Consider the following 25,249-nt stretch of genomic DNA (forward strand, 5'->3'; position numbering starts at 1 on the left):
GAAAATCTAAAAGGAATAGGAAATAATATTCTTTAAATTGAGAAGTATCTTCAGATGTGCATCTGGTATATCCCACATGGTCATGCTGAGTGCTTGTATCAGTAGGTGGTCAGCTCGATTACAGGTATACAAGTGAGGCTGGACTTAGCTCTTTCAGCAATTGGGGAAAAAGATTTGAATAAGTTAGGAAAAACTAAGTTCTGCTTATTAACTGCTGGTTTGTGCACGTGAATATTCTAAAAGATTATGAGCTGCCATGCTAACCTTCAGTATGTTTAACTATACACATCTTGATAAAAATCATATGTTTTGCATATTCTGAATGTTTACATATAACATAAGCTTACTATTATTGGTTGTGAAGTCTTTGTGATAGTTTTTGCTACACTGTGTCTCTTCAATAGGGTAGATTGGGAGAAAACCATTAGGTTTAAGATTTTCAATCAAATTTAGTGTTAAAAGAATAAACACAGAAAACATAAAATCTGCATGTAAATTCCAAATATAAAGTTCATGAAAGACTTTAAGTTGCTATCAAAGTCTTGCATCATCTTAAATTTAATATTTAAACTGGGTTTATACACTACAGTATTCTCCTCATTAGCCTGCTAAGGCAGCTGTAACAAAGCACCACAGACTTGGGGGGTCTTAAACAACAGAAATTTCTTTCTCACAGCTCCGGAGGCAAAAGTCTGAGATCTGAGTCTTAAGATTGGTTTCTTCTGAGGCCTCTCTCCTTCCTCTTAACTGATCTCCAGATATTAAAAGCTGGTAGCATCTCTCATCTGAGACTTTTTTTTTTCAGCCAAAACACAATCTGTTCTTTCGACAAATTCTTACACTGTAGTTTTCAAAGATTTCAGTACCTCTGATACTTTCTCTGAGCATATTCCTGTTTGCCAAGCTCCACTGTGAAGTGTTGGTTCTGCCACAACCAAACCCAGGGTTCCGAATAGTGTTCCCACATCACAAAGTGTCACTGGGGACGCAGTTGATACAAATATTATTTTTGGATTATAATCTGGGTTTTATTAACTTTTTAAAAAGGAACTTTCTGGCATTTATAAAATTCAGAATGTTTGGATAATCTTATGATGACAAAGGCATGTCACCATTCAGGTGGTGACAATGTTTCATTCATTACTGTTTGCAAACAGTTTTTAATCATCTGTGAATTTTGCCAAAGTCCAGGTATCTCCCTCATATGTAAAAGAATGCCACTAGACTCTTTTCCTAATCACTTTCTAAAATCAAGATAGATCCTGTCCCATAGTATTTGGCTTGCCTACTAATCCCTAATAACCCAAAGGGGTTATTACCCAAGTGATTTCAAACTGACCCTGAGAGATTTTCGCTTTCTTTTCATAGTGCTCACAAAGTGCTTTCCTAATGCAAAGATTTGTTCTATGCCAATTTAGCTTGTTTTCACTTATCAGTTATTAGACTTTGGATTCTTAAGATTCTACGATTCTATTTAATGTCAAAATAACTAATTCTTTTGAGAAGTATGCCGAATATAAATAATACATGTATAAATTTATATCAGGACCCTGAACATAATTTCTACTTGACAGCTGCTTTTATTACGAAGAAAACATGGATTACAAAAAAATTCAGATGATACTTTAGAAGCAAAATCCCTAAATAATATTTTTTAAGATTGTATTTTTGGTAAATCAAAGAGAAAATTGTGGCTTTATCTAAATATTAATGGAGAATTGGAAGGAAGCTAAACTTTTTTCGTTATTACCGTAAGAAATGCAAAATACTTCAAAGCAAATTTTGAGTCACATCCTGTAAAAATATAAACATGCCACAAATGTTGAAATCCATCTAGAGTAGTTTCAACACATGCTGTCTTATTTGCTAACTTTCCATGTTGGGCATTGGATATTAATAAGTAGGTAAAAGACTCTTGAAAACTGTTTTCCCCAGTGGCTTAACTTGTGTTTAAAATATTTTGTGAATATTTGAATGAGGTAAAGGCAACATTTGGATTTACATTTTTATCCTCCCCCAAATAAACAGGTCATTTTTTTGAAATTTCCCTTTCCTCCTCCTCCTTCTGCATTCTGAAATGTCTCTTAGCATATGTACATGTTATGAAGTTTAAAGCTAGATGTGCCAGATAAATCTATTTATTAAAAATGAACCAGCAAAAAGAGACTCTTAGGAAGAAAATACCAAGCAGCAGATTCTGATTATGGCCTTTGGCTCACAAATAGAGTACAGACATTTTTTTTAGATCAATGATCCATAAAGATTTAATGTCAATGATTTTTTAATTTCACAATTTCTATATCTTTCTCAATCTTAAAAATTGTATTTTGTTTTGAAAGTATGAAACACATATATGAGTCTAAGGAGAAGATGAAAAGATAATTTAAAAAGGCATTTAACATTCAACATCTTACTTTTTTTTTTCTTTGTAAATCTCTTCTTTAACTTATTCATTAGTCAATACCGATCAGCCCATCATGAGCAGATTCCCATAAGATTTTATGTAAGTAGACATCATTTCCTAAAGTAGAAGAAAAATTTTAGAAAGGACTCCTGTAGGGAAAGTTTTCAGGAGGTACTAAAAGTTCTATTTTGAGTATATTTTCCTTGTGAAGAGCTTCATCTATTGATGAGTTATGTTTAACAATGATAGTAGTAATAATAATGCTACCACATATTTCTACAATATTTTTTGTTAAGCATTTTTACATACTTAATATCAATCATCTCTGAATTTTGCAAGTCCTTATGTATGTAGGATGGACAACCCTTCAGTGAAATCAATAGTACTCTAAGTTTTAGGTGAGTATACCGAGCTTCCAAAAGATCTGGTGATTTGTCCCATGTCACACAGAGAAGACAGAACTGAGACTCCTATTTCCCAGTGCCTCAAACTCTCATGGAACTTGTTGCGTCCGTACAGTAACTAAGGCTCTAGGGTCACTATTAAATAGCACATATAAATATAGAAAAGATGAAAATTAGGCCATTATCAGCCACCAATATCAAAGGTAGAATTATTCATTAGATTAAGTAGATAGTATAAAAGTAGAAGTTTGAGGTACCGGATCATGACAGGCAGATTTTTTATAATATTTATATTTTTTAATTAATTTATTTATTTTGAAAGAGACAGAGAAAGTGTGAGCAGGAGAGGGGCGGAGAGAGGGACAACCAGAATGCCAAGTTGAGAGCCTGGAGCTTTGATATGGGGCTCGAACTCATGAAATTGTGAGATCATGATCTGAGTCGAAATCAAGAGTGGGTCGCTTAACCGACCAAGCCACCCAGGCGACCCCATGACAAGTAGATTTTTATGAGTGGAAAGGATCAGTAAGTTTGGAACATAAAAGACTAGTTTTGCTTGGGTCCTTACTTACCGTAGGCGTCTGAGAAACCATTGCAGCATGATAAGAAGCGGGATCTTAATATTAGCGGGGGACTTGGAAGGAAAGGGAAAGGCAAAATAATAACATGTTTCAGAAAACATTCTTATGACAAACTTGATTCAAAAGTGACACAGGTGATTCTGGAATCATCTGGATTAGAGGCAAACTTGGATTACTTTTGATCTTGACTAATATTGTGCTTTGTTGGTTAGTAAATAAAAATTTTTGTGGGGCACCTGGGTGGCGCAGTCGGTTAAGCGTCCGACTTCAGCCAGGTCACGATCTCGCGGTCCGTGAGTTCGAGCCCCGCGTCAGGCTCTGGGCTGATGGCTCGGAGCCTGGAGCCTGTTTCCGATTCTGTGTCTCCCTCTCTCTCTGCCCCTCCCCCGTTCATGCTCTGTCTCTCTCTGTCCCAAAAATAAATAAAAAACGTTGAAAAAAAAAATTAAAAAAAAAAAAAATTTTTGTTTAGTGATGTAGCGACAAGTGGATGGTGTCTCTCTGTCTCTTTCTCTTCATTGATTCTTTCTACTTGCACTCACAAGTAGTAAGGTGTAGACTTGATTGTCTGAAGTTGAAATATCCAACACATACCACATTTTCCCTATATCTCGTGAATATGAAGTTTAAAAAGAGTAAGTTTGGGTTAGATGTAAATATGATTCTCTTTTGGTAACAACTATAATTGGAAGGCATGAAGATAAACACATGCAGACTTCTGGTAACACATACAACTGATGTACAAATTCGGAAAAGAATTTCGATAAGAAGAACATTGTTCTAAATGAATTTCTTTTTACTGGAAAAAAAATTAGGTGAATCAGTTGTGGTCAACAACACTTTATTCAGCCAATGAAGTGCATAGGTAGGCAGAGTTCCACCAGCATTTCTAGTCCCTGTCTGATTGTTAATTAGTACCATGGAATCTTCTTTCAATAAATCCTGGGTGCCCTTGGGAATTACGTTAAAAGAAGAATTCCACTACATACATGGAGCACTGATTGCTGAGAATGAAAGGAAATTTTGCAATCTGCTAAAATCTTATGACTTTTTGCAATATGTAGGTTGCACAAACACCTTTTATTTCTCCGCTGTAGAAACCAACACACTGTTTTCAAGCCAAATAGTGTGTGTCCCCATGGAGATTCATTCCTTTTATCCCATTTCTTCTTGCCAGATCTTTATTTCTTCTCTCATAAGACATGCCAAAAAAGACATAGACATTTAAAAGATATAAAATTATAAGATTACCATGTAGACTTAACAAGAATTGTACCAGTTGCTTTCCAGTATAAACCACAGGTAAGAATATTTAGGGACCGTTAGACAATTTCTTTATGAATTTTGATACTCCTACTTTCTATCTTGTTTCTGACTAATATTCTTCCCTGCATGTAACCCTCCCTTCAGGAAAATTTCATCTTTTCATTCTTTTCTCAACTCGACTATTTAAATGTTTCCAGTAAACATCTTCTAAATTCTTTTTCATACCCAAGTATAATTTCATGATAAATAAATATTGTTACACATATTTTGGAAGGTTTATAATTCTGTGTACATTGATTTAAATAGCTGGTCAATGGAAACAATGTTGAATGAACTGGCTAATGAACATGTTGCAATTTTTTCTCTTATTATGTGTGGAGAAAAAATAGACACCAGGTAGCATTTATGGAATTAAGACTAAGCAAATTTCAACTGTACTCTTGCAAAGTAATAAAGAGAAGAAATGGATGTCATTATCATCTCTCCAGATAGAACTAATAAGTTAGGGTGGATTTCGTCTCTTGAAAGATACTGTGGACAAATTGCTGGCAACTAATTGTAGCAACGAATTGTCTGCTAAGTAACAGCAATTAGTACGTGTTTTGCTCAACTCTGTAGGATTTTTACCATTTCTTTTTTCTTCTAGCCTGGGGAATTTTGTTTGGTCTTTATCATCCACAGATCTAGGACACCAAAAATACTGCTTAAAATTAAGTACTATAGTAGGAAAGTTATCTGACTACATTTTGGAATCTAGTGAGGTTTTTTTCCTTTTGACATTTCAGGTCTGTTGATTTCTAACACATTGAAGATGGAAATATTTGCCTAAACCTATGCAAATATTATTTTTTAAAATACTTCTATGAATTTTTAAAATGTAACTTCTAAATGTTACATTGGCATTGGGGAAAAAATGGCCTAAGATGATAAATTATGACATAATAATTGTTAAAACATTGATTGTTTTAATTGTTTAATTTTGTTTTTGAGATAGTTGGAAGGAAGAATGACCTAATATGCACTGATGTAGAGCAAGAACAATTGATTTCTAAGCAAATCATAGGCATGCTGTTAATATCCTGAGGTCTCAACCCTCAATGAGTCCACTAATTCTTATAAATATGATGGGCAAAAGAGAAAATACATCTTGGCATTCTCAGTATTTTGACTTTATTGCTAATTCTTTTTTTAGGGTGAGAGTAATTTATAAAGTAGCTAGAAATAACTCTAAATATAACATCTACATAGAAAAAAATGATAAAACTTCACTAAAAGATATAAAAATGACCTAAATATATATAAAATGTTGAGTGAGAAGATACTATAAAAATTAGCAATTTTCTTAAATTTTTACATTTAATGCAACTTCAAAATCTCAGCTTAATTTTCATAAACCTTGATAGATTCATTCTAAAATTCATAGAGGAAATACAAGGCCCAAATACCAAAGACTGTATGGACAGAAAAGAGTGATGAGAGTTGACCGGCAACACCAGAATTAACTACCGGTTCAGGAATAGACAAGGGGACCAATGGAACTAACAGACAAACAGCCCAAAAGGCTCATAGCAATATAGAATTTGCTAAATGAGACGGCTGACATTATAAATCAGTGGGCAAAGTGTAGAACATTCTACAATGCTGAGACAACATATATACAGGGAAAAGATGATACAGTTTAGAAATTTACCATACTTAAATCAAAATCCAGAGAGATTAAAGGCACATTATTTTTATTCTCAAGTTAGATAACTAGTGCTAATTCTTTATTAAAATGATTGCCAACTACTGAAAATTTCATTTTATTGGGGTGTAAATAGACTGAAGAGGAAAAAAAGCAATATGGATTATGTTTGTGTAGTGAGGTAAAAACCCTATATATACTCCGATTAGGAAATGTGCAGGGTGTGTATTGAAATGGCCTATTTTTGTGCGAAACATATTAAGTTAATATTAAGTCACTTAGTGGAGATTAAAAAAAACAGGAAGATCCCCCAAAAAGGTTTTCATTTACATATCATCTTCTTCTTCAGCTAAGAAAACTACATAGATTGCATAAAAATGATTGGATGCAAACTGCTTCCTACAAAAGCTTAAACATCTGTGGGCTTCCTTTCCCTCTGAACCACAGTGATCTTACCAAGGTCATTTTTTTTCTTTTTTCTTTTCTTTTTTTTTTTTTTCATATTATAAGAAGTGGTCACATATAAAGTTTGAGTGTCAGGAATGTGCTGATTCAAACTGAAAAAATACTATATATTTTGCTATTATGTTGACCTAACATGATGTATATTAAAAGAGCATTAGGAAAAAAATTTATTTTAGGCATTATGTTTGAAAGGATCTTGACTGTTGGGTCATACTGAATGACCATCCCTTTTTAATACAGTGAACTCTTTTTCTTCTTTTCCAAGCATCACAGATTTTTAAAGAGATTTCCAAATGTTAATAAAATATGAACATCAATCACAGCATTCAATGTGCAAAATATTTTTCAGCTACAATTTGCTTTAACTTTCTGGCATCTCTGTTACAGTTTTCTTTATTTCAAACTTGTTTATTTTTATTTCAAAAATATAATACTATTTATTGTATAAATTCTGGAAAACCCAGTAAAAATATAACTTAAAATCCAAAATCATGACATATAATGATGAATTGTTATGTTTTAGTTTTCCAGAATTTTTAAGCATGTATATGGGTAAACATGTCCTATCATAATAGGACTGTAGTCAACAAGCAATGTTACATTCTTCTTTACATAACATAATGACAATAGTCTCACATAAAATTCTTTGTAAATCTAATTTTAATACCTGTATATTACTGTATGCTTACCTGTTAAAAATTTTTTTTAATGTTTATTTATTTTTGAGAGAGAGAGGGGAAGAAGCAGAGAGAGGGAGACAGAATCTGAAGCAGGCTCCAGGCTCTGAGCTGTCTGCACAGAGCCCGATGCGGGGCTCAAACTGTGAAATCGTGACTTGAGCTGAAGTTGGATGTCTAACCGACCGACCTACCCAGTTGCCCCTATTCTTACCTGTTTTGGTATCAATTAGATCAATATCTGTATCTTTTTAAAGTTTAAGAATTTAATTTTAGTGTCAAACCATAACACAGAGATGTTATATTTGATTTAATGTTAGATTTTTAGTCTGATTATGCCCAACTAGTTTGTCCCAGATTGATGATGTTCACGAACTAGTGATAGATATGTAGGGATCTAGGCATTCCAGGCCTCCTGGTAACTGTTTTGAGGCCCATTCAGCTGCAAACAGACTATTCCAGACTCCACTGTGTGTTGTACAAGTATTATTTTCTATGTTTGGTTTGATGTGAAAAGGACTGAAAACACTGCTTTGGGTCACTTCTGAGATTTTGGGCTTGGACATAATGCTTTGGAGACCAACCATGCACAAAATCGTCAGTGTCTCAGTGTTTTCTTCAGGCTAGATTCTTTTAAAATTTTTAAAAAAAATATTTATTTATTTTTGAGAGACGGAGTAAGACAGAGTGCAAGCAGGGGAGAGGCAGAGAGAAAGACACAGAATCCAAAGCAGGCTCCAGGCTCGGAGCAAGCTGTCAGCACAGAGCCCTACATGAGGTTCGAACCCACAAACCATGAGATCATGAGCTGAAGTCAGATGCTCAACTGACTGAGCCACCCAGGCGCCCCTAACTGAGGCTAGATTCTTAAAAGAGTATGAACTATTTCAGGTTCTTGATACATAACCAGAAAAAGTCCATTTGCCATTTTAACCAGAAATCTCCAAAACCCTTAATAGAATTAAGTATGCTCATGAATAAACAAAAAATTCACAAAATCTATTTATCATACTGATAAATGTAAAATGGAACATCTTTGGTCCTTAAAGTTAGATTTCTTTGTTTACTAGTAAATTTCTTTGATTACTAATGGATAATTTATATATATATATATGTTAGACACATGTGATTTCTATTTTTTATGAATTATTTTTCTTTGCCATTGACTATACTCCTTTTGGGGTGTTTGTTTTCCCGTTGACTTATTAGTATTTATTAGACATTAAAAATAATGACTTGTTCCACCTTATATTTGTGGTAAATATTTTCAGTAAATTTTTTTGCCTTTTAATGTTTTCATGATAGTTCTTTAAATTATACTGAAGCTATACTTTTTCTTATTTCTTTCATTCTTTTTAGACATAGCTCTCCATTTCAATATTAGATAAATATTTACCTAAAAGTTATTTACATTTCCCCTGAAATTCTTTGTATCAATTTTGAGTTTATTTTGGTGGTTGCTGTGAAGCATGGATCTAAATATAGTCTCAGACAACATTTGCTAGTGTCATTTGTTTTTGAGAACCATCCCTTTCTAATTAGTGTGAATTTTTTCTTTTCACTTAATTCACTAGGTATAATAATATCACAACTAGTATTTATTTAATTTTAATTTTTGCCAGGTACTTTATAAATATTATTCCTCATTCTTTGCCAATAAGTCTTAATTATTTCCCAGCTGACAGATGAAGAGACTAAAATTTAAGATGTGATAATTTGCCTTGGGTTTCTCAGTTTGTAACCCAGCAAGCCAGGATTTTATTTGCCCCAAATCAGGGTCTGCTTACAACTATTCTACCACCTGGGCCGGGGAGAGTTAGCCTCCGTTGACTTGCATACTATTTTTGTTTTAGTTATTGTAGCTTTACATGTTTTAATATCAAATAGATAATCCCCTCACCTTCATTCTTCTTTTCCAAAATCAAAGAATTTAACCATCATATAATAACTAGCCACTCTTTATCACACCTCTGAAACATGCCTTTTGTACTTTTAAAAAATACAGATTTAGGGTTTTGATCTTTTTTTTATTTATTTTTTTTCTAATTTTTTTTTTAACGTTTATTTATTTTTGAGACAGAGAGAGACAGAGCATGAACAGGGGAGGGGCAGAGAGAGAGAGAGGGATACACAGAATCAGAAGCAGGCTCCAGGCTCTGAGCCATCAGCCCAGAGCCCGACGCGGGGCTCGAACTCACGGACGGTGAGATCGTGACCCGAGCTGAAGTTGGACGCTTAACCGACTGAGCCACCCAGGCGCCCCTAGGGTTCTGATCTTTTTTTTTTTTTTTTTAATTTTTTTTAACGTTTATTTATTTTTGAGACAGAGAGAGACAGAGCATGAACGGGGGAGGGGCAGAGAGAGAGGGAGACACAGAATTGGAAGCAGGCTCCAGGCTCTGAGCCATCAGCCCAGAGCCCGATGCTGGGCTCTAACTCACGGACTGCGAGATCGTGACCTGAGCTGAAGTCAGAGGCTTAACCTACTGAGCCACCCAGGCGCCCCCGGTTTTGATCTTTTGAGAGAAGTTTGGTGTATCCTTTGCCAGAATATAGGAACCTACCAGTCAGTTTCTGCAGAATATTTAGTTTGCTTATATAAAAAGCATTTCACCAATGATTTTTGCTGTTTCTGAAAAAAGCTTAAATAATGTTTATGAAAATCTTATAAATTAGAGACAGAATTGATATCTTAACATCCAGTTATTTTGTTCAGGATATTGGGACATTTTGATTTGGAAATAACACAAGTTTTTTTGGGAAAAAAGGAAGCTGAGTAATTCGCAAATAAATATCTCTCTGTGATGTCACAACTATAAAAAGGTATTTGTATTTCTTAAGCATCATGAGTCAGATGCCTGTATTTATTTTATTTAAATCTGAATTTCTAGAAATTGTCATTTTCTTTTTAAGCTTTATGGCTTTTAATATTTATCAAGAAAGTATTTGCATTTCAATAGTAATACAGCACACATGTCATAACAGGAAATTTCTAGAAAGATTGCTTAATCAAAGAAGAAATATAAAGGGTTTATTGCCTAAGGAGACAAACTTTAAATGACGTCAAGAAAACATAATCAAGAATTAGCAGGCATCTTTACTTGGAAACCACAAAAGTTGAGAAATATCCATGTAGAGTCTACTCTTCAAGAAGGGACAAAAATATCCCAGTCTGGAGGAACTGCAGGCCAAGGACAATAAAATGAGAGTGGACAGTACTTCAGATCTTAGACATACAAGTCATTTATCTCTGCCAGGGATGCCATTCCTTTCCATTTGTCTCTTTCCTGTGGTTCCACCACTTGAGATCAACTTGGGGGAAATCCATAATGCTTTGGTGGATTTGCCTCACTAGATTGCATTTCTGGTGGATCATAGGATGCATGAACTCTTCCTGACTCCAATTTTGCTTGCAGTCTTTTCCATGCTCAACATATCTTCCACCTCCAAATCTCTTCTCTTTTCATTTCTTTCTTTTGACCAACCACCCTTGTCCTTGGTAGATATTTCTTGCTACAGATTGCCACCACTGTTTCTCCCAGTCTAATCTAGGAAGCTGGCAACCATTCTAGATTCCACTGTCTGCATCGATCCTGGGTCAGGGAAGTCACACTCACCATCTTAACCTCTCTGCACTACTCGGTGTGAATTTATTTGTCCACATGAAAGTCCATCCCAAGAATTCTCCTCTGGCAGGCAGTGGACTACAAACCCTCGAGGAGGCCAGGTCTTTCCACTTGAGGCTCACTGCTATAGATATTGACTGTTATGTAGAAGGGAAAACTGGTTGAAAAAGGCTAGCAACTCTCTTAGACTGTATTTCCCTTGAGAGCAGGGACTCTGGCAATAACCATGTGAAATGCTTCAGCTTTATTTACATTAGCTTACTTAAAATTGTATAGGGGTGCCTGGATGACTCAACGGGTTAAGTGTCCAACTCTTGATTTAGGCTCAAGTCATTATTTCACTGTTGTGAGATTGAGCCCTGTGTAAAGCTCCATGCTGGGTGTGGAGCCTGCTTAAGAATCTCTCTCTCCATCTCCCTCTGCCCCTCCCCTGCTTTCTCTCTCTCTCAAAAAAAAAAAAGTGTTAGAATTGTATAACCACTCTGGGAGGTAAGTTTATCTCCATTTTTAGATGGAGACACTGTCTTATTGAAGGTAAATAACTACCACTAATGATGGAAGTACGATTGGAACCTCCTATAGACTAAATGTTAGTATCCTCTCAAAATTTATATGTGGAAACCTATTCCTCTAATCCCCAGTGTGATGATAATTGGAGGTGGAGCCTTTGGGAGTTATTAGGTCATAAGAGTGGAGACTTCATGAATGGGATTAGTGCCCTTGTGAAAAAGACCCCAGAGAGTTCTCTTGCCCATTCTGACCTATGAGGACACAACAAGAAGACAGCCATCTGGGAGCCAGGACATGGGCTCTCACCAGACAACACACAGAATCTGCAGGTACCTTGATCTTGGACTTACCAGTCTCCAGAACTATGAGAAGTGAATTTCTGTTTATAAGCCACCTAATCTATGATATTTTATTAAGGTAGGTCAAACGGACTGAGACAGGACCCAAAAGTGGGTGACTGTGGCACTGCTGGAATTCAAGTCATTTCTTTCCACTTGTTTTTGGAGGCCAAGGAGCAGGCATTAGTGCTTAAGAGAGGACCATTCTGGCCCGGTCTCCTCTCTAGTGAGAGCAGTTCCAGGATTATCTGTTTTATACATAAAACTTTGGTGTAACATTTGTTTTGAAAATGTGACTTGTCCTGCTATAAACAAACTTTGAAAATTACTGTTTAGATTATTCAGAAACTTGAGTATTTATTTTCTCGTAGAGCACTAACATTAACATCGAGCTATTCCTTTTACATCACGTGAATGTTTTGTCTTTTTTGTTAAACACTTTTGAGGGCTCAAGGATTGAGAGAATTATAAAAGCTTTTTCTTCACAAGGAAATTCATATTAGAGATTTTGAATGCTTTTAAAGTCCTGGAAAAATCATGTTAGGTTTGGTCAAGTAACAATGAAACACATTGAATTACATTAAGCAGAAGGATCGTAAACTTTTTTAAGACTGATAAAATGGGATATGGGGCAGTTATAATTTCTTATTCTTTGCATTATTTACAAGTATGTCTGATGAATTCAGTCCTCATAGAGTTAATTATTTGACTGCATCTTTGAATTAATCCTCAATTTGAGGGAAGGAAAAGAAATAAGACCACATAAATGCAGTAAGTCATGAACAAATGAAAATGGTCAGAAATTCATGAGGAAGTGTTTTATACTTAGAGACTGACCCTCATCAATCTTATCAGTTTTGTTTTTAATGACATTAAATTTTAACTATCTTACTCCTGATCCAAATTTTTAAAGCACCAAATTTCCACTTTACCTTCTTTTTGTGATACTGCTTATTTATTCAAATTTTGTCCATGGGGGCTTTTTCTACAGAGTGGTTAGTTCGTGACCTTAAAGTCAGGAACAGCTCTGTAGCATTTAGGAAAACCTCCTTATTCCACTGTTGACTGGCTTCCTGCTGGACAACAGAATACTGATGTTCTCCATTTCTTAGACTAGTGACTTTTCCATACAGCTGTTGACATAAAAGGAAAGCAAAGAAACTTACTAAATCCTCTTTTATATATTGGAGAGTCAAGCATAACATATTCATTTTATCTGTGGTTTTTTAGTCTTTGCTCAACCATGATGTGCAAATGTCAAATAAATAGTTGACTTTTGATGTGTTTTCACACAGCAGTAAAACAGACTGTAACAAGGCAAACTTTGTCTTTACACATCTCTGTAGCTGGATTTCAAAAATCAGTAACTAACATTTATATGTTTATAAAATGCTTTTATATTATTCCAGCAATCTTGGAAGTAAGCAGTGTTGTTATCCCCATTTTAAAGATGTGAAAAGAAGCTCAGACAGAATAATTGCCCCAAATCCCATAAAACTAGAATTTCGTTTGGCTTGTCCTGAATGTCTTTTAGAATTTGAGCAAATAGATGGCAGTGTAGCTTGCAAAATCACCCAGCAAATTAGTTCAGAGATTTTCATGGTATGGATTCTGAGATTATCAGCATTATGATATTTTTACCAAGAATATAGTAAGTAGAAAGTAAAATTTCTATTATAATGATTCATATTTATCTAAAGATATTCAGCACCTAGCACAGTGCCGAGAGGAGGAGATGCTCAATTAATGGTTGTTGGATTGAATTAAGGGAAGGAAAACCACTCTGCGAATATTTGGGTGTTCTTTTATTTATTAGCCACTTTTTCCAAAGGTCTGATGTCCTAAATAGAATATAATGGTGTGCTAGAACATAACAGCACAACTCCTTTAACCGCATGTGAAGCCGCAGGTCTTCTTCTGTCTTGCGTACCCTCCAATTTGCCAGAGCATGTTGCTTAGGCTGAGGGTTGTAGGATGATGTGGGTCTGAATAATTTCCATTTCATGGCCTTTACTCTCTTTGGAAATTTCTCCTTTTGTCTAAGCAGGTAACAGTGCGTCCTAATCAGATGTTTGAATGTGATGGGATATCATTACTATCATCATGGTTATTATGTCAGCATAACTTTAAGTAATGGAGTTGTGCTCAGGGTGGCATTAGAGACCAGGAAGCCCCAGTACCTTCAAGACATGTCCTTTCTTCTAAAACAGGCTTGGAAAGTGCTCCCTAAGCAGAATGCCCTTGAAACTGTCTTATTTTTGAGCTCTTATCTTATGGAAAAATAAATGCCCAATGTCTTCAACCTCTTTACCTATTGGCGCTTCCATTTTCTGTCCTTAGTGGAAACATGAAACGGACGATCCCCTACTTACGATGGTTCAACTAACGTCTTTTTGTTGTTTTGTTTTTGACTTTACCGTGGTGCAAGAATATTATGCATTCAGTAGAAACTGCACTTCATATTTTGATTTTTGATCTTTTCCTGGACTAGCAGTGTATGACACGATACGGTATGGTATAGCAGCGGTGGCTCCCAGTCAGCCATGGAATCACGAGGATAAGCCACCGGTGCACTTGAAACCATTCTGTACCTGTACAACCATTCTGTTTTTCACCTTTGACACAAAATTCAATAAATTTCATGAGATATTCAATGCTTTACTGTAAAATAAGATTTGTGTTAGATTATTTTGCCCAATTGTAGGCTAAAATAAGTATTCTGAGCACATTTAAGGTAGGCTAAGCTAAGCGATGATGTTTGGTAGGTTAGATGTATTAGATGCATTTTCAATTTAGGATATTTTCAAGTTACAATAGATTTATTGGGATATAACGCTATTGTAAGTCAAGGAAAATCTATACTTTCCCAGGCACTTCTCATTATTCACGCTTTTATGCAAATACCCATTATTTTGTTATACCAGTTAGTTATAAGAGGCACTATTATGTTTATCCTGGTTTTTCATTACAAGTTACTAAAACCGTTCATTTTCAACTCTAAATAACAATTCTGCCTCTGAGGTTTATAATGTCTGATACAATGTCAGTTTGCTGCTCATATTCCTCATTAAGGACTTCGATATTTATCATAACCAATCTATCCAACATGCTATCCTCAAGATTATTTTACATTCTGGTCTTCAATAGCTTCCAGCTAATTTCTTGATAGATTAATCTTCATTTTATTTGGTCTCTTTATGGTAATTGGTAGAGTTGACTACAACTTTTTTGTTCTTAAAGTTCCTGCTCCTTTTGTTTGCTGAGATACTATTCTCTTCTGATTATCTATCTCAGTCCTCTTTGCTAGGTTCATTCCTCCATCTGCCCCCAAAAGTTTGGTGTTTACCAGTACACCTTCTTGTCTCTTGTCTCTCATCTTGCATATTCTCTCCAAGTAATGTCATTTGCACCCATGACTTCTGTTGGCTTTAAATCTAGTTCTGTCTTCTGGATCTGTCCCTACGATTCAGAGTCATATATACCAAATCAAACCAAACCAAGCCAAACACCACCACTATCACAAAAAGAAGAAAAACAACAACACAGAACCTATTCACCTGAGGGCCAATTGAAATTTCAATCTTAAAATGTGAAAGCTGAAATCCTTAAAATGAACTTGTTTGGCCTTAATCCAGAATCCTCACTATCTCTCTGCCGGGCTCTTTTGAAAAATTATCTTTATGTCTTCAGTCTTTTACTCCATCAATCTATCTACTGAAAACCAGGGAGCTTTTTCTGAAATAAAAATCTGATCATGGTACTGTTTCTGGTAGGGTAACATTCAAACTAGTTGTTGGTTTGGTATGTCTGTCCATGTTAGTTTCAGGTTTCAATATATTCTGTATTCTCGCTTCATGGAAAACCTGTTTCTCACTTCTTTTATTTAAAAAAAATTTAATGTTTATTTATTTTTGAGAGAGAGTGAGAGAGAGAGAGAGCGAGCACATACACGCACAAGCAGGGGAGTAGCAGAGAGAGGGAGACACAGAATCCTAATCAGCTCCAGGCTCTGAGCTGTCAGCACAGAACTGGCAAGGGGTTTAAACCCAGGAGCTGTGAGATTATGACCTAAGCTGAAGTCGGGCACCTAACCGACTGAGCCACGCAGGCACCCCGCCTCTTTTTCACTTCTTGAATCACCACGAAACCCCTATCTTCTATTAGTGTTAAGCCTTCCGAAATCGTTTCTTGACTCCCCTTGTTTATTTCCGGAGTGCCATTTGCCGCTGCTTTCCTGTGTCCGTCTCCATCTCATGTGCTCTAATTCTTTAAGGAGTTTGATTAACCTATTTGTCTCAGTCTATTATATTCTAACCTTCTGAGGTTAGAAAGTGGTCTTATTTCTCTTTATCCAAAGGTATACTTATGCAGACAGAGGAATGAATGGATGAGTGAATGATTCCACTTTGGCCCTCAGAGAATAAAAATTGGTTATTTTTCTGTTTACTAATGACGTGATGCAATGTGTAGCTTTGTGTTGCAGTTGTTCTCTGACTGTTGTATCTGAGTGCTGAAAAACTCAAGAGGATAGTCATTCAGGTAGAGCTAGAAAAAAAAAAACAAAACCCCAAAAGTTCCATAATGCCCAGCATAAATACAGAAACTCTGTCCTTAAGGTTTTTAAACCAATTAGTCGGTCAATCAATAATTCAAACAATAAATAGTTGTCTACTCATTGTGTCTAGTGTGATAGAGAACACACAGACATGTTGGATATAATTTATATTCTTAAATGTATCAGCTAGTCATATGCATTAAGGCATTCACTAGAAATCAGGCTAAAATTTTATGTAGAAAATAATAAAAATTGCAATAAGAACTGACTTTTATTGATTTCTTTCAATGTTCCAGTTGCTATGCTCAGTGTTCTCACACACAACATACAATTTTTGTCACACATTAGTTACAAATTATCTCCATTTCATTAATGAGTAAATTAATTAAAGATTAATTAAACTTGCTCAAGGACACAACGTATAAACTGTCCCGTGATAATTCAAACCAGGTGATCTGGTTCCCGAGCTTTCTATAGCCCAATAGCATCTCTGTTTAAGGGTACAAATTAAGGAGTAAGACAATTATTCCTACAGAACACTAAAGTAGGCTTAAAAGCATAATACGGAGCTCTCGAATGGAATAAAACTTGAGGGAAGTCTTAAAAGTTGGGAAGGTTCCTATGCATTGTGAGAAGGGGTAAAACCCAGTAGATGAGAAAGACATGAAGAAATCTTGAAGTTTAGAATAGGCAGTCTTTTTCCAAGGGCCACAGAAGCCTGTAATGTTGTAGCAGATTATTATCGTTGTTATTTTGAGTAGTAAAAATAATGGTGGATTGTGGGTCCTGAATACTAGGTTGAGGGCAGTAGAGATCTCTGGATACCCCTGAGCTTGTTTTATTTATTTTGCAATATTTTTATTTATTTTGGAAAGTAGCCCTGATGGCTACTTGATTTGGTTAAATTAGAATGGAGAACATTATAGAAATGACAAGGGCACCAATTGGCATCTTTGTAATCCTTCAGTATGATGATGAATCTGTAAACCCAGAATAGCAATGAATAGCAAGAAGGAATAGCATGTTTTTTACCTTGCAATTTCCTGTATGCACTGTTTTTACTTTAGGAGATATAATTTATGTATCATAAAAATTCAACCATTTCAAAGATACAGTCAATAATTTTTTATTAAATATCATGAGTTGTATAACCATCATCATAATTTGGTTTTAAGACATTATCGTCATCCCAGTGAGATAACTCATGCTCCATTTACACTTACTCTCCATATCCACTCCCAGTCCCACCAACCAGTAATCAATCAACTTTCTGTCTCCAGAGATGATTTGCCTATTCTGCACATTTCATATAAATGGAAATATACAGTATGTGGTCTGGCCTCCTTCATTTAACATAATGTTTTTGAGATTCATCTATGTTGTAATATGATCAGTAAATTCATTCTTTTTCACTGATGAATCGTAGTATTCCATTGCTAGATACGCCATATTTTGATTATCCTTTCATGAGTTGATGGACATTTGAAGTGAGTTTCCAATATTGGACTATTATTAATATGCTGCTATGAAAAGTCACGTGCAAATCTTTTTGTGAATATGTTTACACTTTTTGTGGGAGATTCACATGAGTGGAATTGCTCCTTTGTGTGGTAAGTTTATATTTAACTTCTAAAATTTTGCCTTTACAACTTTTTAAGGGCACAAAATGAAAGGTGTGAAGCATAGAATTACGATATGGCCTAGCAATTCTACTCATAGGCATAGACCCCCAAAACTGAAAACAGGTGTTCAGAGAAAAACCCTTATGACAGTTTCACAATAGCAAAAAAGTATAGATAAAATAAATAGAAAAAAACAACAACCCCATCTCTATCAACTAATGAATAGATAAACAAAATATCATACATCTACACAAGAGAATATAATTAATCCATAAAAAAGTGAAGTTCTGATATATGCTACAATGTGGGAGAACATTGCAAATATTACACTAAGTGAAAGAAGATAGACACAAAAGTTTACATATTGTTCCATTTGTATGAAATATCCAGGATAGACAAATTCATAGAGATAGAAAGCAGATAAGGGGTTCTCAGGGACTGAGAGGAGAAGAGAAAGGGGAATCATTGCTTAATGGGTTTGGGGTTTACTTTTGTAACTTTTTGTAATTCTGTAATTACATAGTGGGGATGGTTGGATAGCACTGTGAATGTACTTAATTTCACTGATTCATACACTTTAAAATCGGTAAAATAATATATATTATGCATATTTTACCACAGTAAAAAGGATTAAATCTTTGTATGCCCCCCAGACTGAAAATTTTTAAATGCACATGAATAAATTGATTTGCTTTGGTACATTGCTCTGGAGAGTCAGAAAGCTAACTTTCAAAGAAAGATTGTTCTTTCTTACGATCAATTAATCATTGTCATTATCATCATCACTCGCTTATTCAGTGTCTACTATATCCATACATTGGTCTCAGGGCTTTACAGACATTACCTCTAATTATCATAATATTCCAAATAAGCAGGAATTATTCCTAATTTTCAAGTTTAGGAAATAGAAGTTCCAAGGGGTTAACATATCCATAGTTACCGAGTTAGTAAATGCTGGATGTGTGAAAGAGACATTCTCTTTTACTCTAATGACTTTGGATTTTATACTATATTTTGTTCTTTCAAAATTGTTTGAGCATGTACTAGCTGGAAGGCATCATGCACAAAAGAATAGTAAAACAAAGCATTGTTATTGAAGAAGGCAGAAGACCTGAAAAGGGACTCTAAATTGGAAACCTCAGTGTTTTAGGAAATTCACATTGTATTTTATGCTAGTGGACTCCTGGGTAAACTGGAACAATGACCATAATTTATCCCACATTGTAACATGACAGTTCCTAACTCAATATATGCTTACTATGAGCTGATTTCAAATATTCTGGCTTACTTCCAAGAAGAACACAGAGCTTATAACTTCAATTACATGGCATTTCAAGCAGAACCACGTCCTAATATTGGACTGAGAGATTAGAGTTGACTGCCAGGACAGCAACACAGTTCAGGAAAGAATAATTATTTTTAGATCACTTTGAGGACCAAGTGGACCAGCTTACCCTTGTGCTTGAAAACATCACAAAGGCTAACAGGCTTAATACTTGGCCTTAGTAGAAAAAGTAGGTTATGTGAAGTTGTGTACAGGATCTCAATGGAAAGTTAAAAGTCTCACACTCCACATTGTATTGAGGGGTTAGAGGCTTGAATCACAATCAGCCTCCTAGACGGCGAGTTAGGATTTATTTGACATAAAGATTTAACCAATAGTTACTAGAAAAATATGAAATTATTTTGAGAAATATTTGGTTACACTATAGCTTGAATAGATAAAATATAACAATTAGAAGAGTTATAGGAGTTATTTTATTATGATATTGCTTCCTGAAATTATTAGTAAAACCTATATTGGATTGAAATCTTAAAAATATTTAATATCTTTGAATTAAAAAAATAAATTGTATTATAAATATAATTATAAATTTTGTCAAAATCTCTTGTATAAATTTAGATATATGCCCACAATGCCATGAACTTCCTTCAAATCTCAAGGTGAAGAGGCTAAGGTTCCTAATGTGTACGTTTTAGTTTAATTGCAGTCCCAGCTTCATAGGCTCAGTGGGTATAGAGGATCCTAACAGCAATTCTATTCTCAAACATTGATGTTGCGGACATCAAACAAGATGTTCCAATCTTACCTCAACTTTTCCAGGTTAAAGGAAACTAAACTCAGGATGAAAAACATATCTCTCTGTTAAACCTGTTGGAGAGCTCTTTATTATTTAGAGTGATCAAAAGTTGATCCCTCGGACCTCCCACAGATGGTTTGTGTTGATGTCCCCTTAAACTCAATTTCCCTCCCTTTGAATTCTATGAAAGGATCCCTCCTTGAAACCTTTCTAACGATTTCTCTGGCAAGGCTTATAACTGTAAGTTCATTCCTCATCACCTAGGATGTGCTTGTCCTTTGACCAGGTTGTTAGAAGCTGCTGCACTTTGAGCAGTGTGCTGGAGCTGGCTCGCGGTGGCTTCCTGGAGCTGGTAGTGCTGTCCTTTCCGGACTCTGTTCAATGACATCTCATCGGTAACCTGACCTCAGTGCTGAGGGAGTATTTACATCACAGAAACCAGGAAGTGCTGCATAACAAGAGCCTTAATTTTTCCCCTAGAAAACTAGTTGCTCATCTTTTTTTTTTTTTTTTAACGTTTATTCATTTTTGAGAGACTGAGAGACAGAGCATGAGCAGGAAGGGGCAGAGAGAGAGAGGGAGATGCAGAATCTGAAGCAGGCTCCAGGCTCCGAGCTGTCAGCACAGAGCCCATCGCGGGGCTCCAACTCACAAACTGCGAGATCATGACCTGAGCGGAAGTTGGACGCTCAACCGACTGAGCCACCAAAATACAGACGAGTGAAATAAGTCAGTCAGAAAAAGACATATATCATGTGATTTTACTCATAATATAGAATTTAAGAAACAAAACAAATGAACAACTTAAAAAAGAGACAAATAAAAAACAGCCTCTTGAATATAGAGAACAAACATGGTTGGGGGTGTGTGTCAGGGAAGTGGGTGGGAGGATGGGTGAAACAGATAAAGGAGATTAAGAGTACAGTTACCGGATGGACAATGAGTAGTGTATAGAATTGTTGAATCACTAATTTAAACATCTGAATGTAATAGAACACTGTATGTTAATTCTACTTGTATAAATATACATAGGTAAGTAAGTAAATAAATAAATAAGTAAAGCAAGCTTGAGAACACACACACACACACACACACACACACACACACACACACACACACACATACATGAAGAGAATCCAGGTAAGAAATGTAGAGAAGGATGCCCTAAAAACTGACAGGTCACTTCTTTTGGGTATCACTGGCAAACTTGATTGTGACTACACAGTGGGGGCTCCAGAGCATGCCTCCCAGGAACTTATACCCTTATGGAGACTTCCACAGAGTTGTGTACACAGTGGTGATTAGGATTTCCAAATTCAAAAGTGGGGAAGTTTTCTCCCATTTTTACATAAAATAGCAGTGTGATGCCATACTCTATGGATCAAAAGCAGAGTGGTTGAGTTAGAAAATATTTCTTAATTTTAACATTATGTGGTATGTTTAGACCAGCATTTCTCTTTAGTTAGCTCTTAAATCACAGTGGTTTTGTTTTTTTTGAATATCAGGAAAGTCCCCATAAATTTGTAGGTAGTTCTTTTTGAGAATAATATGGATCCAATTTCCTACCAATCCACCAGAGAATCTTGATGTTTTAAAATGATAGTATCTTGTGAAGTTCTGTACTGCTGCACATTATTTTGTTCTTGAAGCAATACTTAAAAGAAAATGACAAATAGCATATTTTATGGTTATAGCACTGGAATATTGAAAACATGTTCTCTCAGACCAAATTATTACTGTTTTGTAAAAAGAAATGAGTGCCCTTGGATCATATAGATGTGTTTGTGAACACTAAATATAAAATTTAATGCACTATTAGAGCATGTATCCTGCTTTGTTAATCAACTGGGATTTATTTACTAAGTTTTTAATATGACCCCTTCCACCATACTCATTGCCTAAAGCCTTGTAGAAGAAAAGTGGAAAGTGAAATAGTTTTAGACCTAGTCTAATAGTTTAGACTAGATAGTCTGGTTCTCTTAGGAAAATTTTCTAAATGCACCAAGATGAAAACCATTAAGTAAATTATGTGATACAGACTGTATACATAGTGTCAGTTTAGAAACAAGAGAACTTTCTCTTGGTTGGAAGAGTTAGATAAGATTTTAAGGGAGATTTGAACTTGATCTTTGTACCACAAAAATCATTTTTGAGCATCTGTTCTACTAGTTGACACAGTATCTCTTTCTGTCTCTGCAAAGTAAAGACATAAAGAAGATAGAAAACCAGGATCCTCAAGGACATTTTATATGACCCTCCTTTTGTAATTTGAGGGTGTAGTTTATATATGACTCAAGAGGCCTTGTCCTACAAGTTATACTTTCAAAAATATTTTTTTAGGAATATGGTTTGTAATATGGCAAATAGGATTCTGATGTGTGAATAACATGCCTCATATTATTGAAATTAACTAATAAATTTGATATGTCACACGTGGCCTCTACATGACATTTCCTGGTGTATGTTCTTTTCCTAGCAAGGAACAGAGCCATAGTCAGTGATACCAACCTTTTCTGGTATCACTGGATACCAGAGTGGGTGCTGGAGGGGTCAGGTCATGCTCTAGTCAGGAGCAGGAGGCTCTGAGAATGAGCCTCCCTCATTCTGTGCAAGTTCCCATTTCTGTGGCTATCTAGCATTTGGTTACCGTGTTCTTTCAAATAATTCTGTGTATAGTAACTAAAAAAAAATCACTTAAAAAATGCCAAGAGTGATTTCATTAACCAAATGGATTAAAAGATATAGTGTTACATACTATGGGAAAAACCAAACTAATAAATCATACTATAAACTAATAATGCTTACTGTTGACCTTAGAAATGGAAAAGTATATCCAGAAGGTATATCCTGAAAGTGTTACTTTTAAATTTTTTCTAAAGCTCTGTTAAATTGCTACCTTAGTTCAAAGTGGGGAAAAGAAGCCAAAACCTGCTACTGGGAGTTAAGTTGACAAGTATGTTCTTTCATGATTACTTTGTGTTAGGGCGTAAAATTCCCTTTCGATGTAAACAGGGCTTTTAAGAATCTGGAAAGGAATGTTAAACAGCAGGTGAAGGTTGGAACCTTGAGGCCAAAGAAGACATTAAGTAAACTTAACCTATCCAATTTACCCTGGAACTTGAATAAATCTAGAGCCTGGAAAAGAATACCTAAGGCTCTTTCTGGTCACAGTGAATTAATGTCTGAGTTAACCAAAGCTGTACTATTTGCATAGAGAACTTCTGGGATTTTTAAGAAAACAGAAATGCAAAGACAACTCTAATAGGCTCTACCTTTGAAACTTTTAAGGGGATATGAACGTCATAGACTAGCAATCATAGTAAAAAGTACACTTAGAAATGTTTACATAAAATGTCTACTGTTAAAAGCCAAGGTAAGGCAGATTTCTCAGAGCGACTACACTACATATGTCTATGTAATTCGGCTAGTCAGAGGATAGGCACATCAAAACTTGTTTTTAATGGTTACTTAACCTTTACCTAGTAAAAATAGTACATTAACATATTTTTCTGTATTCAGAAACTTTTTGGAAATACTTACCCTGCAGGAAACTCCTGAACCTACAAAAACTAAAAATTCTACAGCACAAGTGGAATGCGTGTTGGAGTTGCTTATTCTGATGAAATAATGTGTGTTAGTTATGTCATTATAAATATTCACATCATTTTGAATGTCTTCCTCCCAACTTGCAGCAAAGATTTCTTACCAGGCAGGCAAAAGAGATATTTCTAGAAGATAACAGGATCATTCAGGGTCACTAGCTTCAAAATTGAGCCCAAGTCCAACTCTGGAAACACTGTCATAATTTCACTGTCAAGGAGAAGATGTATCCCAGATTCATGAGGTCTCCTGTTGAGAGTTTTTCTGACACTAAAACTATTGAATCTTCTGTAACTCCCAATGAACTCTGACCAAAGAAACAGGCATAATGGCAGTGTAAGTAATAACAGTAATAGAATAATAATTTGGCATCAGATTAAGAGTTACCTTTATATTGAAAATGTGTTATTTGCTAGTGACTGCTATATTTTCACGGGTACTATCTTATAAAAATCTTCATATTCAATAAGCATTGTTATACCAGTTCTACAGCTGTAGAAATTGCTGTCAAGAGGCTCAATAATCTCTCAAGATTACAAAATACTGGGGAATAGCAGAGCAGGCTTTGACACGGGTCTGCATGGTTCCATAGCCGGTACACTTACTTCTGGTAGATAGACAGCTGCCTCCCTCTAGGTGTCCAACCACCCACTATTGCCCAAGCCAGCTGGGTACCCACAAGGAAGTATGTCCCTAACTTTGTAAGAAGTAACTGCATGCACTAAGTGCATTTGTGGCTTAAAACTAAGAGTGCCCCCAGTGTAGACACTGCATGTGAGATCAATCAGCAGCCTTGCCCTTTCCATTAAACCCTCCAAAGTCCCCTGCATCAAGTACAATACCCTGACACAGAGTGTGTGCTCGCTTGAAGGAATGAGGCAGGCTGGGGGATTTTATTCTCCCTACCTTTATGGCCTATGAGAGATAGAAATACTTGGATGCTGTAGACCACTTGACAGAATTAATTCAATTAGGAGCCAATTTATTCTATTTTGAAAAGTGTAATTCTAGGGGCGCCTGGGTGGTTCACTTGGTTTCATGTCAGTCCTTTGATTTCTGCTGGCAGCACGTAGCCTGTTTGGGATTCTCTCTCTCCCTCTCTCTCTCTCTCTCTGCCCCTCCCCCACTTGTTCTCTCTCTCTCTCTCTTTCTCTCTCTCTCTCTCTCTCCAAATAAATAAACTTAAGAAAAAGTGTAATTCTAGTAAACTTCTGGCTTATTATTCATGATAAATGTGGAAAATGCAGTTAGTTTTTTCTCAAGAAATTATAATGGACCCTAACTCATTCATTCATTATCATCCATATAAAATTGATTTTTCATATCAATATTCATATCAAAGTACCTAAATATTTGCTAAGCAAGAATGCCAGGCGTTATGCCAAGTAGAAGTGTGTAGTGCTGAGGTGTTGGGTATGGGTGGGAGGACCATTTTG

At 35.5% G+C, this 25,249-nt stretch overlaps 1 protein-coding gene across 1 annotated transcript in view; it reads left to right on the forward strand.

The window, feature by feature from the left end:
* Positions 1–25,249, forward strand: part of C14H8orf34 (chromosome 14 C8orf34 homolog) — a 407,132-nt gene that overhangs the window by 319,147 nt on the left and 62,736 nt on the right.

Source organism: Neofelis nebulosa, chromosome 14 (genome assembly GCF_028018385.1).
Source record: "Neofelis nebulosa isolate mNeoNeb1 chromosome 14, mNeoNeb1.pri, whole genome shotgun sequence".
NCBI classification, from domain to species: Eukaryota; Metazoa; Chordata; class Mammalia; order Carnivora; family Felidae; genus Neofelis; species Neofelis nebulosa.